General features: G+C 37.3%; 1 long non-coding RNA gene across 2 annotated transcripts in view; it reads left to right on the top strand.

The window, feature by feature from the left end:
- The window catches only part of LOC139936676 (uncharacterized), a 66,223-nt gene that overhangs the window by 4,179 nt on the left and 45,639 nt on the right, over nucleotides 1-16,405 (top strand). For both annotated transcript variants that reach the window (XR_011785997.1, XR_011785996.1), the window contains exons 2-4: nucleotides 1,327-1,461; nucleotides 14,603-14,829; nucleotides 15,599-15,726. This is a non-coding gene — a long non-coding RNA (uncharacterized lncRNA). The remainder of the gene's footprint in view (nucleotides 1-1,326; nucleotides 1,462-14,602; nucleotides 14,830-15,598; nucleotides 15,727-16,405) is intronic.

The following is a 16,405-nucleotide window of genomic DNA, read 5'->3' as shown; positions in this document are numbered from 1 at the left end:
CAGTTGCTAAAACAAAAAAATGCACAAAAAGCTAGGCGCACTTTCTTTTTATACACCCCCCCCCTTTAAAAAAATTTTCTAAGAAAGTAAAATATATAAAAAAGGAGGCGGCCGGCAAAAAGGAGGTGGGCGGGGCCGAGAAACATGTTTTTGATTTTACTTGGCTGTGTTTATAGGTTCTAGGGGTCTCACATTTGAGTGCCTCCTTAATTAATCTGCATGTTTTCAAGATTGTACTACACAAGCAAAACTTTCCCCCACACTTAATTCTTAATGCTTGCATTGCCTTTTTGTTAAAATCAAACCATTCTGTGAAAGGGGTGTTACGGGCAGTGCAGACTAAACCATTATGTGAAATGCGAGTTACGGGCAGTGCATATGCCCTATTTGCGGTAAACAGTATTGTCCAAAGGTCCACACTACGTGTATCACAACTTATATATAGAATAACAAACCTGTGAAAATTTAGGCTCAATCGGTCATCGGAGACGAGAGAAAAAAACGGGAAAACCTTTCCTTGTTTTTGCACGTTTCGCCGTGTCATCACATGTGTTAAAAATTAATCCGTAACGCTCGCTATCGAGAATTGATAATTGTTTTTATGTTTTCTTAAAAAGTAAAGCATTTCATGGAATAATTTTTAAAGAGAAGTCTTTCACCATTACCGCCGGTAAACCCTGTAAGTTATTCGTAAATCTGTGAACTTTTATGTTCCCAAAGTGTATAATGGCTTTAAAACAATTTGAGATAAGTTTCACTTTGAAGTTATGTAGTATTGGATAAACATAAAGGTATAAATTGTTGTGCCCCAAAATTTGAATGTGAATTTGAGAAGCGTAACTGTCAGAATTAAATCTCATATTGTATTTTCCAATTACGGAATATCTTCCTGCATAATGGTAACTGCTCTGAAAATTCTGCGATATCTAAAAAAGAAACTACCACAATTTTCACAGGGAAGTTGTATTGTTTGTATCAGTTAAAAAAACTAAAGATACGTTCCTTTTAAAAACTAAGGTCACCATTTTGTTTTTGTCAATGTAATGCTGGTTTATAGATCCTTTGCATTAGTTGTCATGAGCCCGAAAACATACCCTCACTAAGGTCAATGAAGACCTATCATTGGCTGAGCGTTGTGCATCCTTGATGATGACCAATGCAATGATAAAAGCCACCTTCAAAGTTTCAATTGAACACATGTGATTTCTACTTGTTGAGAAAAGAGCAAAAACATATTATGTCAAGAGTGTTGAATCAATGCATCTTGGTTTAGCATGAGGTGACAATGAGTGCTAACCGCTTCTCTATTTGTTATCTTTTTTCCAGATATCAGAAGGCCATTTAGAGAATGAGAAGTCTAATCAGTTTCATACTGAGCTAGAAGGATGCATCAAAAGCCTCGCTGAGCAGCTTCAGAATGCTCTTAAACATCATCAAGACGTCAAACAGAATCAGGCAAAGGTAAGCAAATACTAAAAGTTATCACACGCACAAAAATATAGAGCTTCTGTGTCCAATATCCAATGAGGCCAAAGGGGCTATATTTTTCCGTAATTCATGAGTGTGTGTTTGATAAGGAAGTTATATTCAAGCCTTATTCTAGACACTGGAGAGGTAATTGTTGTCAAAAACCAGTCTTCTCACTTGGTGTATCTCAACATAAACATAAAACATTAAACCTGTGAAAATTTGAGCTCAATTGGTCTTCGAAATTGCGAGATAATAATGAAAGAAAAAAACACCCTTGTCACACGAAGTTGTGTGCTTTTAGATGGTTGATTTTGAGACCCCAATTTCTAAATCTGAGGTCTCAAAATAAAATTTGTGGAAAATTACTTCTTTCTAGAAAACTATGTCACTTTAGAGGGAGCCGTTTCTCACAATTTTGTTTATACTATCAACCACTCCCCATTACTTGTCACCAAGTAAGATTTTATGCTATAATAATTATGTTGAGTAATTACCAATAATTTGCACTCCCTTTATGCCAACTTCATAAAGAAACAAACAAACTCAATCAAAAACTTCATTAGCATGCATGCATTAAGTTTAGAATGTAAGTTTTACACTGACCGTATGCAGAGTATGATGCATCGACACTCACAATTCGCACAGTGCAATAAAAAAAACTTGGAGTAGGTTGTGGCTTATTATATAACACCTAAGCAGATCCTTGCCATTTGATTGGAGGATTGTCCATCACATAATAGCAAATAAAAGTACTGTTGCATGCTACGTCACTCGCTGTGCATTATTCGTTCCATTTACTGTGCATTTTTCATTCCATCCGATATAAGTACTATTGCACTGCGTAAAACATCACTGTGTGTTCTTGTCTGTGGTAATGCAGCAGTGTTACTGCAAGGCACATACTACATGCAGCGTCTGCGTGTCTCAATAGTTTCTGTTGAATCCTCCAACTTATTTGTTTTGAAAGATCCTCCAATCAAAATGACAAAGATCTATAATAGATAAAACCCAAATTAATTTTCTTTATCCCCGATGCAAATTAAACATCTATTATATCGTTGCGGTACCCGCTGCCAAAACATAGGATTCCAACTGCCTCTAGCTGCCGGGCAACCTCGGAAGTCTAGTTGGTTAGACACTGCTCTAGAATTGCAAGGGTCGTGGGTTCCTATCACATCAGAGTAATATGCCTGTGATACTTTTTTACAGGACTTGGGAAAGTACTGAGTATACTGTGCTAACACACATTGATGTATGGGTAAAAACCAAAATTGACAAAGATCTACTTGTTTGTTTGTTTGTTTGTATTTTATTTCCAAATATCACAATAAATAATCATCAGGCATACAAGAAAAAAGAACAAAGGGTGATAAGAGGAGGGAACCTGGAAAAAGCCTAGGCTTATACAGAGCCTGGACCCTTTAGAATATAAATTAATTGGTTTTACTTTAGAACAATAACAATGTAAATTGATGACATAAAAGTACAGTGAAAGGTATAATGCATACAGTAAAAATACCACAAAACAATGTTTGTTTGTAATGAAACTGAAATTTGTTTGCTATGCATACTTAAATACATAATGAGAGTTGATAACAAAAAGGAAAATTAACAGAACATTATTTAAGAAATTACAAAACTTGATAAACTGGATAATCATGGTACGCGTGTGGTTACAAGTGGTGTATTTTTAAACGAAACTAGATCCACTAAGTTTATAGACTGATTTGTACTTGACACCTAAGGCTTTTACATGAAGATACTAAAAATGTTGTGGGCGTTGTACTCTGGATGTTATAGCTTTGTAAAAAGCGGTTAGTTGCATTACACAATACATGGTAAAAAATACACTTGCCTCAATTCAAAAGTTTCCTCAAACTAAAAAACTTGCAAAGGTTTTACTACATTTAGCACATATCTCTTATACATTAGTATCCAACTGGATACTTATAAATAGTCAGCAACTTGAACTTATGTTAAAGACAGTAGACACAATTGGTAATTGTCAAAGACCAGTCTTCTCACTTGGTGTATCTCGATATATGCATAAAATAACAAACCTGTGAAAATTTGAGCTCACTTGTCACACGAAGTTGTGTGCTTTTAGATGATTGATTTCAAGACCTCAAATTCTAGTTTTGAGATCTCGAAATCAAATTTGTGGAAAATTACTTTCTCGAAAACTATGTCACTTCAGAGGGAGCCGTTTCTAACAAGGTTTTATACTATCAACCTCTCCCCATTACTCGTTACCAAGTGTGGTTTAATGCTGATAATTATTTTGAGTAATTACCAATAGTGTCCACTGCCTTTAGCGTGGCAAAACCATGGTTAGTTGCATTACGGTTAGTCACATTACAGTTTGTTCGGCCACTTAAGCCAAGCCCAATGGAGCCCAAACTGAGTTCTTGTTTGGCAAAGTTGGGTTCATTCCTTATCAACAAACAAAATAAATTAATTTCACTTGTTTTTACTAAAATAATAACACCTTTTCTATTAAAAATCATAGAAACAAGGCTGAAATGTGTTTTTAGAAAAGCAAACTTACATTTTTCGGAAATACTATTATTTTCCATTTTACTGACCAACTTTATTTTCAGAGTTGTTCATTTAACATAAAATGCTAAATATCTTGCCGAGTATGTAATTGAACACAAATAAAATCGCAGATTTAAAGTGACTTACATACATGTAAACATATTGTCCCTGAAAAATCAAAGTTTAGGTTATTGTTTAAAAGTGGGCTGTGAATTTAAAATGGCCTTGTTGGTTATCACAGGTTCCTCAATGCAACAAACAATTTCTTTTGTGTCGAAAAAGTGTATAAAACAAAACAAAAAACCTTCTTGATCACCCATCTCCTCGACTTTACCTGGATACATTTCACTGCATGTTACACCACACACCAATGACCATGCATTGCTACCCTTGCATCGCTACCCTGGTTTAAAAGGCAGCATTTTGTAGTTATCATGTTTCTGCTTGCTGAAAGAAAATGGTGGCAAGAGGACATCAGCTTTTTGCTTTTGTTTGCTCTTTTGGGAGATTTTTCTGTGCTCTTCTTGAATTCTTTGTATTTTAACATCATTCTGCTTTTTCAGCCTAAGCAATGGTACAACATGTAAATATGTCCACAGTTTGTGGAGTAAATTAGTTCCATTACTTCACATTTGTACTCAAAATTCTCAGAAATGTTGCTTTTATTTATTTTGTTGCATAATTATGTTAACATTTGTACAAATGATGACACTAGAAGTTATAGATTGGAGTGGCACATGTACAACACATGTTATAGTTTTCAGCATGTGCTTTAGAAAAATGCATTGTGTGTAGGGAATGAGTGGCATTTGCAGAGCCCCAGATCTCTTAATTCATGTAATATTGTCCTCTAGTAACTCAAAACCAAGATATCCAGCTTTGCTGAAAGCTGACCTCTTAGCGTCCTCCTCTTGAAAAAAGATTTGGTCAGTCACATTACATTGCATGGTCAGTCGCATCACCGGTAATCGCATTAAACTTTTTGATGACTCGTTATTAAAATACACCAACTAGAGTGTTGATTTCTTTACTCATTTCAGACTTGGTAATAAGGGTAGAAGCTACGGTAATTTTTATGGCGAATATTTTTGTGCACGGATAAAACGGACACAATAGCTTTTCAAGGCTTTTGTCTGGCTCAGTGGTCATACTGATTAAATGCGAAGGCGTTATTTTTCGACAATATCATAAATGATGAACAATTTTCTGTTTACTAATGAGTTTTTTTCTTTTCGTAAGAGCTAAATTTTTTCATCATCATTAGCTTCGACAAGTCAACTGTGAAGGGAGAATTAATAACGATCTATAACAACTAGATATATTAACAAATGCGTAGACCTACTAATGACTATCGAGTTTTCTTTTGATGTTCCTTTTTTTCTACAAACACAAGCTAGCGAGGTTTCCTCGTACCGCATACAGTGTATCGCTATAGGCGGCTAAATGAGAAACACAAATTAAAATTCATTCTGGATTTTAAATAGTTGTACCTGCTGCTAATCACAACTATTAAAGTTTGGCTGGAAGAACCTTTGTAGGGGAAAATATTTAACTTTGAAGAAATCACCTTAATGTGCTCACTTTTTAGGGTCCGTTCACAGCTTGTGCAAACTTGAGCTGAATTTGTACCAAATGGTACAGAGTGTGTGAAAAAAGTTAAAGGAACACGTTGCCTTGGATCGGTCGAGTTGGTCTTTGAAAAGCGTTTGTAACCGTTTTTTATAAAATACATATAGGTAGAAAGATGTTGTAAAAGTAGAATACAATGATCCACACAAACATGCCTCGAAATTGCGTGGTTTTCCTTTTACCTCGTCGACTAACACGTCGGCCATTTATGGGGGTCAAAATTTTGACCCCCCATAAATGGCCGACCATGTTAGTTCGCACAGTAGAAGGAAAACCACGCAATTTCGAGGCAAACTTGTGTGGATCATTGTATTCTACTTTTAAAACATCTTTCCAACCATATGCATTTTATAAAAAACAGTTACAAACGCTTTTGTTTTGACCAACTCGTCCGATCCAAGGCATCGTGTTCCTTTAATGTCTGTTTCCTTGTGACACAAATTTTATTTTTTGGTGTCATGTCCATGTTTGCTTGGAATTGCCCATATGGTTAGAAAGATGTTTTAAAAGTAGATCCACACAAATTTGCCTAGAAATTGCGTGGTTTTCCTTTTACTTTGCGAGCTAACACGGTCGGCCATTTATGGGAGTCAAAAACTTGACTCCCATAAATGGCCGACCTTGTTAGTCGACGATGTAAGAGGAAAACCAAGCAACTTCAAGTGATACTTGTGTGGATCATTATATTCTACTTCTAAAATATCTTTCTAATCATGCATTTTATAACAAACGGTTACAAATGCTTTTTAAAGACCAACTCGTCCAATCCAAGGCAACGTGTTCCTTTAAAGAAATTACTTGTTCAAACAACACTTGACTAGTCATATGAAAACAAATTGCCACAAAACTGAAATTTGCTAATATCTTGATAGCTGTCCAACTACGATGTATTTTGTTTGTTTGATCTGTTGAAGTTGGATGGCAATTACAATTAAACCGTACTAAATTAAACAGTACTACCCTTAACCCAGACATTGATAACCAAAGAACAAACCAAAGAGATCACCTTTTGTCCAATTAGCAGCTCCTTTCAAACTTTCATTGCGTCATTATTTCAAATAGTTATGAATCTAGCTACCGGGCAATCTCGGTGGTCTAGTTGGTATGACACTGCTCTAGAATTGCAAAGGTCGTGGGTTCGAATCCCACCCGAGTAAAATGCCTGTGATTTTTTTCACAGGACTCGGGAAAGTACTGACTATACAGTGCTACACACATCGGTGTATATGGGTAAAAACCAAACATTAATATTCTTTATCCCGATGCAAATTTAACATCTATTAAAAAGTTATGAATCAATCGTAAAAAATTTAAAATGTTTAAATTTGCAAATTTAATCAAAGAGGCCGATTTTTCATTTAACGACTTATTGTCCTCTAGGTTATTCATATAACATCGTTTTAATAATTATTTCTTAATTTGAATGAAGTCAGGAAAACCCTTTTGTGAACAAAGCCAGATAAAAGATTTTTGTCGAGAAATACAACTTTTGCAAAGCCTTGTGAGCTTCAAGAACCAACTTTCACAAAAAGTTGTGTGCCAAGAATGTTGAGCAACCTTTTCACATGTGCACCGGTGCTGGTGATACAGGACGCTGGCAGATTGTTCTCTGTTTATAACCACAGGGCATATCGTTCCAGCCTAAAACCCTCCTGCCTTCAGCACAATCTTCATTGCCGCCGTAACTATCTGGCTGACCATCCTTCCATCCCTGCGCGTCAAAAGTAACTTTACTATCCAGACACACCCAGGTACCTGAACCAAGTCAATCAGAAATAAAAATGCCCCATTACATTGAATGTTGGGAGCAGGAAGTACTACCCCCCCCCCCCCCCAAACATAATGTTGTTCAGGAATAGATTCAAATTTCCACCCTCTAGTGTTAAAGGCAGTGGACACTATTGGTAATGTCAAAGACTAAGCTTCACAGTTGGTGTATCTCAACACATGCATAAAATAACAAACCTGTGAAAATTTGAGCTCAATCGGTCTTCGAACTTGCGAGATAATAATGAAAGAAAAAAACACCCATGTCACACGAAGTTGTGTGCGTTTAGATGGTTGATTTGGAGACCTCAAGTTCTAAATCTGAGGTCTCGAAATCAAATTCAGGGAAAAATACTTCTTTCTAGAAAACTATGGCACTTCAGAGGGAGCCGTTTCTCACAATGTTTTATACCATCAACTTCTCCCCATTACTCGTCACCAAGAAAGGTTTTATGCTAAAAATTATTTTGAGTAATTACCAATAGTGTCCACTGCCTTTAAACCAACCAACCATTCAGTGAGCGTTTTATCAAATTCCATGATCATCATAATTTGCAAGTACGTCTTGGTTTATTTAGATTGCGGTAATTAAATTAAAAGAAGATTTCATACAGTGATTTGCAGATTCTTCAAAATGCAACTTTATGACTTTGACAAAATCCAGAGGGAAATAATCTCTTTGGGATCGGTAATGGATGGACTTTGTTATATGGAAGATTGAATTCAATTTTCTTATTTTAAATTTTGTTTTCATCAATTCTTTCTTCTTCTCCCTTCTGTCCCATGGCACAAATTGTGGTGATCTCAACCTGCTGCTGATCTTGATCCAAGTCAATCCCAAAATAAAAAGTAAGGAAAGTACACATACTTTTTGTTAAGAAATAGATTCCAAGTTTCCAGCCTCTAGTTTTCTATAAACACACCATACAGCCACTCAGTGAATGTTTGAATAAATTCCATGATTATGTTTAAATGAGAACAAACAAGACAAAGGTAGTATTACTAATCCTGCATTAGTCGTATTTTAGGTGCACGTTCATCATAGTTTATCATGTCAAGAGATATTTCCTCTAATTCTTGAGAGTTTTTCCATATTTTCGTTGTTGCCCTCACACTGGTTGGCAGTTTGGCCTTGTGTTGGCAATTTGTTGTAAAATAAACCCTATTATAAGGACAATAAAAGAAGATGATCAGAGCATACTGATCGAAACGTTGAGTTGAAACCCACCGTTCTTTTCAGAACCACCCAAACTCATTTAGAGATAGTCAAGATCATTACATCCGCAAACCTTACTATCGGTATATTGTATTTCCATCATGCAAAGTTTCAAATCCTACTCACAATGTATTAATTGTATACGAACCTTCAACTTCAATGTCATTGCAACCAATCCAGAACTTAGGGCAGCTGCACATGTTGAGGAGGTGTTGAAACTCTTCTTGGGATAGTGGGACAACCATCAGTCCACCCAACTTCTCACAAATCTGCTTGCCCTCTTCCCATGTAACTTCGGCATCATGCATCTTGTAGCATTTTTCCCCCCAATGGCTCCAAGTAGGAGGGCATGGCTTCCAACATCGCCCATTTACAGCAGCGTAGTCTGCCATTATAAACATACCAACAACACCCAGCAGTTTAGTCACCAACATTTTGCAGACCATCTCATGACAAGTAGAAATTGCTGCCAGATTTAACCAAAAAGGTGGAACGTTCACAGAGTGGAACTGCACTGAAATCCTTCTATTACCAATTCACAACTTATTGAGTCATAAAAAAAACCAGCGCAGCGTTGAGTGTGCTCCAGTAACAGCAATAAATCAATCAATAAAAACTATATAATGTTTAAAGACCTGCTTGAACGAAAATGTCAAGTCATGAACTTTGCTGAATTCCACTTAAAATGTTTTCGATGAATAAGGAAATCAAGTCATATGATTATAAATAGGTTTCAGTTGTGTAAAAAAACAATCATTTTGTATGCCCTTGTCCAGAGCTTTTCTGCGAGATTTGCGAAAAGCCCCGTTACGTAATCACTCTCAAAACGTCATAAGTAGATAAAGCCGCTTTGTTGCAGCGTGGATGTATAACAAAGCAAACTCCCACAAATGACGTCAGCGGCATTGTCCTTTGATGCCCGCTCTCAACGGCAGAAGTGTTTTTAGTTTTTCAAAAAACCTTTAGGTAGGGGCCTGATTTTTTACTCGATAATTACGAAAAGTTCAGAAGTGTACACATATCAAAATTATATTCAAATGGTAAACAAGTGCATTATAAACAAGTAAAAATACCATTTCTGTTGAAAACATTCCGCTCAGGTAGCTGTTTAATGTGAGCAGTTCACTCACCAACATTTTACAGCTCTTGATAAATAGAAATTGTTGCCAGATTAAACCAAAAAGGTGGAACATTCACAGAGGGGAACTGCACTGTGATCCTTTTAGTATCAATTCATGACTTATCGAGTCATAAAAAAAACAGCACAGCCTTGAGTGTGCTCCAGTAACAGCAATAAATCAACTTTATAATGTTTAATAAAATTTAATATACAGCACTTCAAGTAAAAAGAACTTGCAAATTTTGAGTTCAAAAATGTTAATAATAATAATAAGACTTGTAATGCACACATATCCACCCTGCTGGGTGTTCAAGGCGCAGTAAACAAAAAAAACCTCAAAAAACAGACACTACAAAATTAGTCCTTGAAAACCTGTGATATAAGATAAGTTTTGAAAACCTGTGATATAAGATAAGTTTTCAGAAGAGGTTTGAATTTGGTGGTACAAAGACAAGATCTAAGATTAAGTAGTAGATAGTTCGAGATGCTTGGTGCAGCTGAAGAAAAAGACCTGTCACCCCATAACATTTAATCAAATTTAATATAATATTTAGCATTTTAAGACAACAAAAAATAGACTTATTATAATTTTAGGTTTGCATAATTATCTGTGGCATAGTACAAAGCTAAGATGAGATGAAAACTAAATTTACTTTCAAAGTGTATTCTCAAAGACATGAAATGAATGTCAGTGACTATTGATAGGCCTTGAAACTATATGTACACTCTTTGCATATTTGCTGCTTATACATCTTTTATTACAAATAATAATACAATATCAAAGTCTCTTAAAGCCCTCTATAGACCGGCAGCCCTGAGCACTTTGGTTAAAGGAACAAGGTTACAATATTTGAGTACAGGAACGTTGAGTGGATAACCTGACATAGTCAGATATGGATGTCTGCCGGGGGCGCCCAGCTGCGTGTGGCGCGTGGACCCCGAACAAAGAGGCAAAATAATCGGCTGAATCAAAGATTCTAGGTACCACATGAAACCAAGTGGAAATGTTCATCACCATGATACTAAGTAAAAAATATCAACCGGCAGACAAATTTTCTGCTGCATTAGGCCTGCCAGACACCCCTCCCCTAATATTTAGTGTACAAACCTATGGGTTGAAATTAACCAGTTGTCAAATTAGCTCAGATTTACATGACACTTTGTCTAACTGTTCCACTATGGCTAATATGAACACAAACCAAAAATTAAATCCATATTCCATACCGTTTCCGAGATACAGCCTCTTAAAATATGCTAAAATCTCCCCCTTTTGGAGCTCCGCCCCCGGACAACACCGCGTGTCGTGGTGGTATTCTTTTCAAACTTTAAGAGCCCGTAATTTAATAACAACACCAGCTGTGTGGCTGAAAGGTGTATGCTATTTAAGTTGGGATAATAAATGTTGGTGCTCTCCCATCCAGTGACGTTGTGTCTGTTGACTTGTGGTGAATTGAAATATGTGTATTAATACGATTTCAATTATTGTAACTGTGCTGTACTATTTCCACCGTTGTTATAATAAACATGGTGTTTATGGGAAATAGTTTAACCAAGATATGTGACCCTTTAAGACCAATTTGGTCTGTATGTGAACGAAAATGTTTTCGAGATTTAGGATATTTTTGCAGATCCTTGGGTAGCAATAACTAGTTTTCGGAAGTCATGTAAGCTTCCTCGGGATAATAAATGTTGGTGCTCTCCCATCCAGTGACGTTGTGTCTGTTGACTTGTGGTGAATTGAAATATGTATTGTATTAATACGATTTCAATTATTGTAACTGTGCTGTACTATTTCCACCGTTGTTATAATAAACATGGTGTTTATGGGAAATAGTTTAACCAAGATATGTGACCCTTTAAGACCAATTTGGTCTGTATGTGAACGAAAATGTTTTCGAGATTTAGGATATTTTTGCAGATCCTTGGGTAGCAATAACTAGTTTTCGGAAGTCATGTAAGCTTCCTCGTCAGTTGCATGTAAGTTTGATGAATCGGGTAATCTCTTGTTTACATCTTGAGAAAGATGTAGGGAGCAACCATTATGGTGGTGTTTATGACATAGCCGTGGGTATGTTTGTATTTTTGAATAGATAACCAAGGCATGTACCGTCTGTTGGGTAGTATTCAAAGTAGAGCAATCAAATCCTCAAGTGTTTCGTGTAATTCGGGGGAGGGATCGTCACTGTTGCTTCCAGACTCAGTTGTGTCCGGTGGCAGTTTGGCTCTGATGATCCTTTCCCGTATGTTTTTGTCTTTTTTGAAGGCAATGAAGGGTGTGTTCGGAAAAATTTCCGTGAGTGTTTCATCGCTTTGAATTAGAGGCCAATGTTTAATGATTGCCCGTGATATATCCTTGTGGAAAAATGCCGGGTTGTATGTGGTCGTGAAGACGAGAGGTGATTTATTGTTTTGCTGGTGTACTTCCAGTGGTTTGTGAATCATGTTAGCACGTTCATGATGTGATACTTTTTGTATCTGTGTGTTTATTTCATCATGTGTGTAACCTCTTGCTGTTAGTTTGTTTGTGAAAGTCTTGACTTTCTCTTGAAAATCCTAAATGTTGTTGGTGTTTCTTGCAAAGCGGAGGGTTTCCCCGTATATGAATGCGTTAAAAACATGTGGTGGGTGGGATGAGGATTTATGAAGGTATTGATATGTTTCTGTGGGTTTGGTATAGACCTTGGTGTCTAGTATACCTGTTTCACGGAATCTGTTACCTTTGAATATAGTTAAGTCAAGATAGTTCACTGAACAGTTTGAGGCCTCAAAAGTGAATTTGAGGGTGGGGTGCATTTGATTCATGGTATTTACCAGGTTTTTGAAATCTTCAATGTTACCGCCATAGATTATGAGAATGTCATCTCTATAGCGCCACCAAGTGAGTATATTGTCAGCTTGTTGGAGGATTCGATTTTCGAGATCATGGAGGGTTATGTCACATATTTCGGGGCTGGCTGTAGAACCCATGGCACAACCGACTTTCTGTAGGAAATATTTATTTCCGAATTGGAAACAATTTCTCCCAATGATGAGTTCCAGAAGAGTACGGATGTATGAGGAATGTGGTTTGTTAATGGCATATTGATGGTTTGTTCGTTCGAGCGCACTGCATACACAATTAATTGCCTCTGTTTGGCGGACATTTGTGTACATTGAGACAACATCAATGCTAGTAATGAGTACATCTTGTGGAAATGAGGTTTCTTCAAGTTTACGCAATATGTCTGTTGTGTCACGGACATATGTAGGTTGCGAGGTAACTATCGGAAGGAGAACACCGCGTGTCGTGGTGGTATTCTTTTCAAACTTTAAGAGCCCGTAATTTAATAACAACACCAGCTGTGTGGCTGAAAGGTGTATGCTATTTAAGTTGTGGCCCTTGATTCATAATTTGGCTACATTGGGCCTGCCAGACACCCCCAGCCCCGGGGTTCAACATTGGAGGAACGTTCTAGAACCAATTTGAAATTTCCAATAGGCCTAATGCACTATTCTTAACACATTACAATATCAGCCCCTAGACAAAATGTTTTGCTTCATTGGGTGTGGCCCGACAGACACCTACCCTTTTCGCGGGTTAAACATCAAAGGAACCACCTGAAACCAAGTTGAAATGACTAATAACACTATTCTTAATACAAGTATCAATCGCCAGAAAAAGGTTTTGCTGTACGAAGTGTCCCGAAGTTACGAAGTGTCCATGTTACGAAGTGGCAAAGGTACAAACAGTCTATCTGATGATCATTGCCCACTTTCATAGAGCTGTTAAAGAAGAAAATATTGCTTAACAGTTTTCTGCTAAGAAGAAATAAGCAAGGTACCAGTCACAAGCTCTATAGTACGTGGTAGTTTGGCTGGTAACTTTATTTTGGTAAGCATAATTTTCTTATGCTTATCTATTTTTATGGCTTCAGCATCTCTATGTAACATGGCCCAGGTTTGATACTTCACAGAGGCAACATAGTTAGTTACCCTCAATGCTCCTTGAACATTGCCTTGGTGCCCCTTGACATAATGTCAGAAACAGAGTGTGGTATTTTCTGATCAAGGTGCCCTGTCCTAGGGCTGCCAACTCTACCTGGTTCTGCAGAAAGTTCCCTAAAAACATACCAGTCTTTGCATGTTCTTACAACCAATTTAAAACCTCTGATTATGGAAATGTTTCATCTATCTATGTTGAATGTTATTTTTAAATCTCTCTGATTGTTTTTACAAAATCCGTGGTAGCAAGATTAAAGTATCATGCCTGCCTTTCACAAGTTCATAGGCGAATTTGCTTGACCTTATTACTTTTGAAAATAAACCCTGGCAAACTCATGGGATTACAAGCCACTTCTAGCTGGTCCCTTCTTAGTGTTAAGCAAGATCATTAGGCTCACATACTGAACTGTCATTTTCCACGAGGAAAATTGCGACAAGTGTGAAATGATTATGGGGTGGAGATTGGTACAAATTTCCCAGCTGGAATTTCCCAGGGTTTTGTTTCCTGGGGGAAAAAGGAAGTGGCATCAGACATTCAGACATAGTTCCCGATTTCACAAAGATTTATCTAAATTGTGAATCACGAAAAAAAATCAAATTTTTTAAAAGTTCTGACTTTGAAAATGTCCTCAAAACGATTATCAAATGCGGTTGTCCCCTTTGGATCTCTGGCTATATATATTTTCTTACTGACACCCCTGAACAAGTATAGTGACAAAATAGGAAGACTGCCTGGTTGGTCCTGCTCTAGTAAATTTGTCTTTGTTCAACCCTAAATTATTGAAATTTTGCCTAGTCACTTTCCCTTGTGGTTGATCACTGAAAACATAAATTAGCACTGGACTAATTTCAATCTCCCTTTTACTTCCCACCACAAACAGAATGAGCCATAGCAAACTCTGAACTGAAACAGGCAACTGAGAGTCTGCAGGCTTTTCAGATTGAGTCTTCTGCTGAGCTGAAGGAGGGCGCCATCTTGGCGCTGGATTTGGAGTGAAGACTTGTTGCAGTGTGACTGAGCGGAGGGAATACAGTGACAGCATCAAGGACCTTGAGGGTCGACAACTTGATTACGATCAGAAATCTTGATTACGATCTACCAGACAAGGTTAACAATTACTCACAATATTTTACTGAAATGGTTCAGACTCAAAGATGTGTCATTATTTTCATTAATGGATATTTGTATATATTTCTGGTAATGAAACGAGGATGCCTCTTAATGACTGGGACTCAAACCCACACTCTGCTGATCAGCATCAGAGCTTAAAGGCAGTGGACACTATTGGTAATTACTCAAAATAGTTATTAGTATAAAACCGCATTTTGTAACGAGTAAACAACATTGTGAGAAATGGCTCCCTCTGAAGTAACATAGTTTTTGAGAAAGAGGTAATTTTCAACGAATTTGATTTCGAGACCTCAAGTTCAGAACTTGAGGTCTCGAAATCAAGCATCTGAAAGCACACAACTTCATGTGACAAGGGTGTTTTATTCTTTCATAGTTATCTCGCAACTCCGACTGCCAATCAAGCTCAAATTTTCACAGGTTTATTATTTTATGCATGGTGTTGAGATACACCAAGTGAGAAGACTGGCCTTTGACAGTTACCAATAATGTCCACTGTCTTTAAGTCTCATGCTCTTTACTCTTGTTTTTAGAGTTCCTGATTTGGCCAACTTGGGTTTGAGCCCCGTCAAGCATTCTATTTTTCTATGTAGCCAAGTGATTCAGTTCATACATATGGAATTTGATAAAGTTCTTATGTGACGGTTTTCTTACTATATTTTCACCAAGAGTCATGAATCAATGCATCTAGATTTAGCATGAGGTGACAATGAGTGCTAACCGCTTCTCTATTTGTTATTTTTTCCAGATATCAGAATGCCATTTAGAGAATGAGAAGTCTAATCAGTTTCATACTGAGCTAGAAGGATGCATCAAAAGCCTCGCTGAGCAGCTTCAAAATGCTCATAAAGATCATCAAAACGTCAAAGGGCAAAGGTAAGTTCTTATGTGACGCATGGGAGTAGTATGAGAGGGGCTTTTCGTACCCCAAAACCTCCCAAATCACTCCAAAACCATATTCCCTCCCGACCTCCCTCCCAGTTGACCCCGCCCCAAGACCCTCTGCCTCCCTCTCCATCCTCCCTTTGGTTGACTCCCTCCCTTTTCCCTCCCGTCCCAAGCCCTTCTTGTGTGGTATAGTTACAGCGTGTAATGTAATGGGTGTTTTCGGTTGAGTGATCACACACGTACAAGTCTGTACAGGGCAGCGTAGGATGAATGGATAGGGATGACAATGGAAAGTTTCCGAAGCCGTTATTGGTGAGGATACTTTTAGGAAGGAACGCACGGTGACTTGTCATGAAAGTCAGTAAGAAGTGACTGAACGACACTATACCACGCAACATGTAAAAACAATTAAATTCAAGGAAGAGTCAAAAAGACAACTGTAAGGTTGGGATCCCTGCGGCTGCGTGTGATTTACCTTCCAAACACAGGGGTCCATAAGATCAATCTGTAGTAACGTCACAGACAAGTCTTGACGAGTCTTGAAGTAAACAAAGATATGTTTACAACGTAAAAAGGAAAACATAATGTTTTACTTTAATAACTTACCTACATAAATATATGCAAGAACGTAGCAACTTAAACTACCAGATGCATGGAAATAATGTTT

This window comes from Asterias amurensis, chromosome 4, assembly GCF_032118995.1.
Source record: "Asterias amurensis chromosome 4, ASM3211899v1".
In the NCBI taxonomy this organism is placed as follows: domain Eukaryota; kingdom Metazoa; phylum Echinodermata; class Asteroidea; order Forcipulatida; family Asteriidae; genus Asterias; species Asterias amurensis.
The sequence above is the reverse complement of the archived record's forward strand: the minus strand, read 5'-3'. Positions and strand labels throughout refer to the sequence as shown.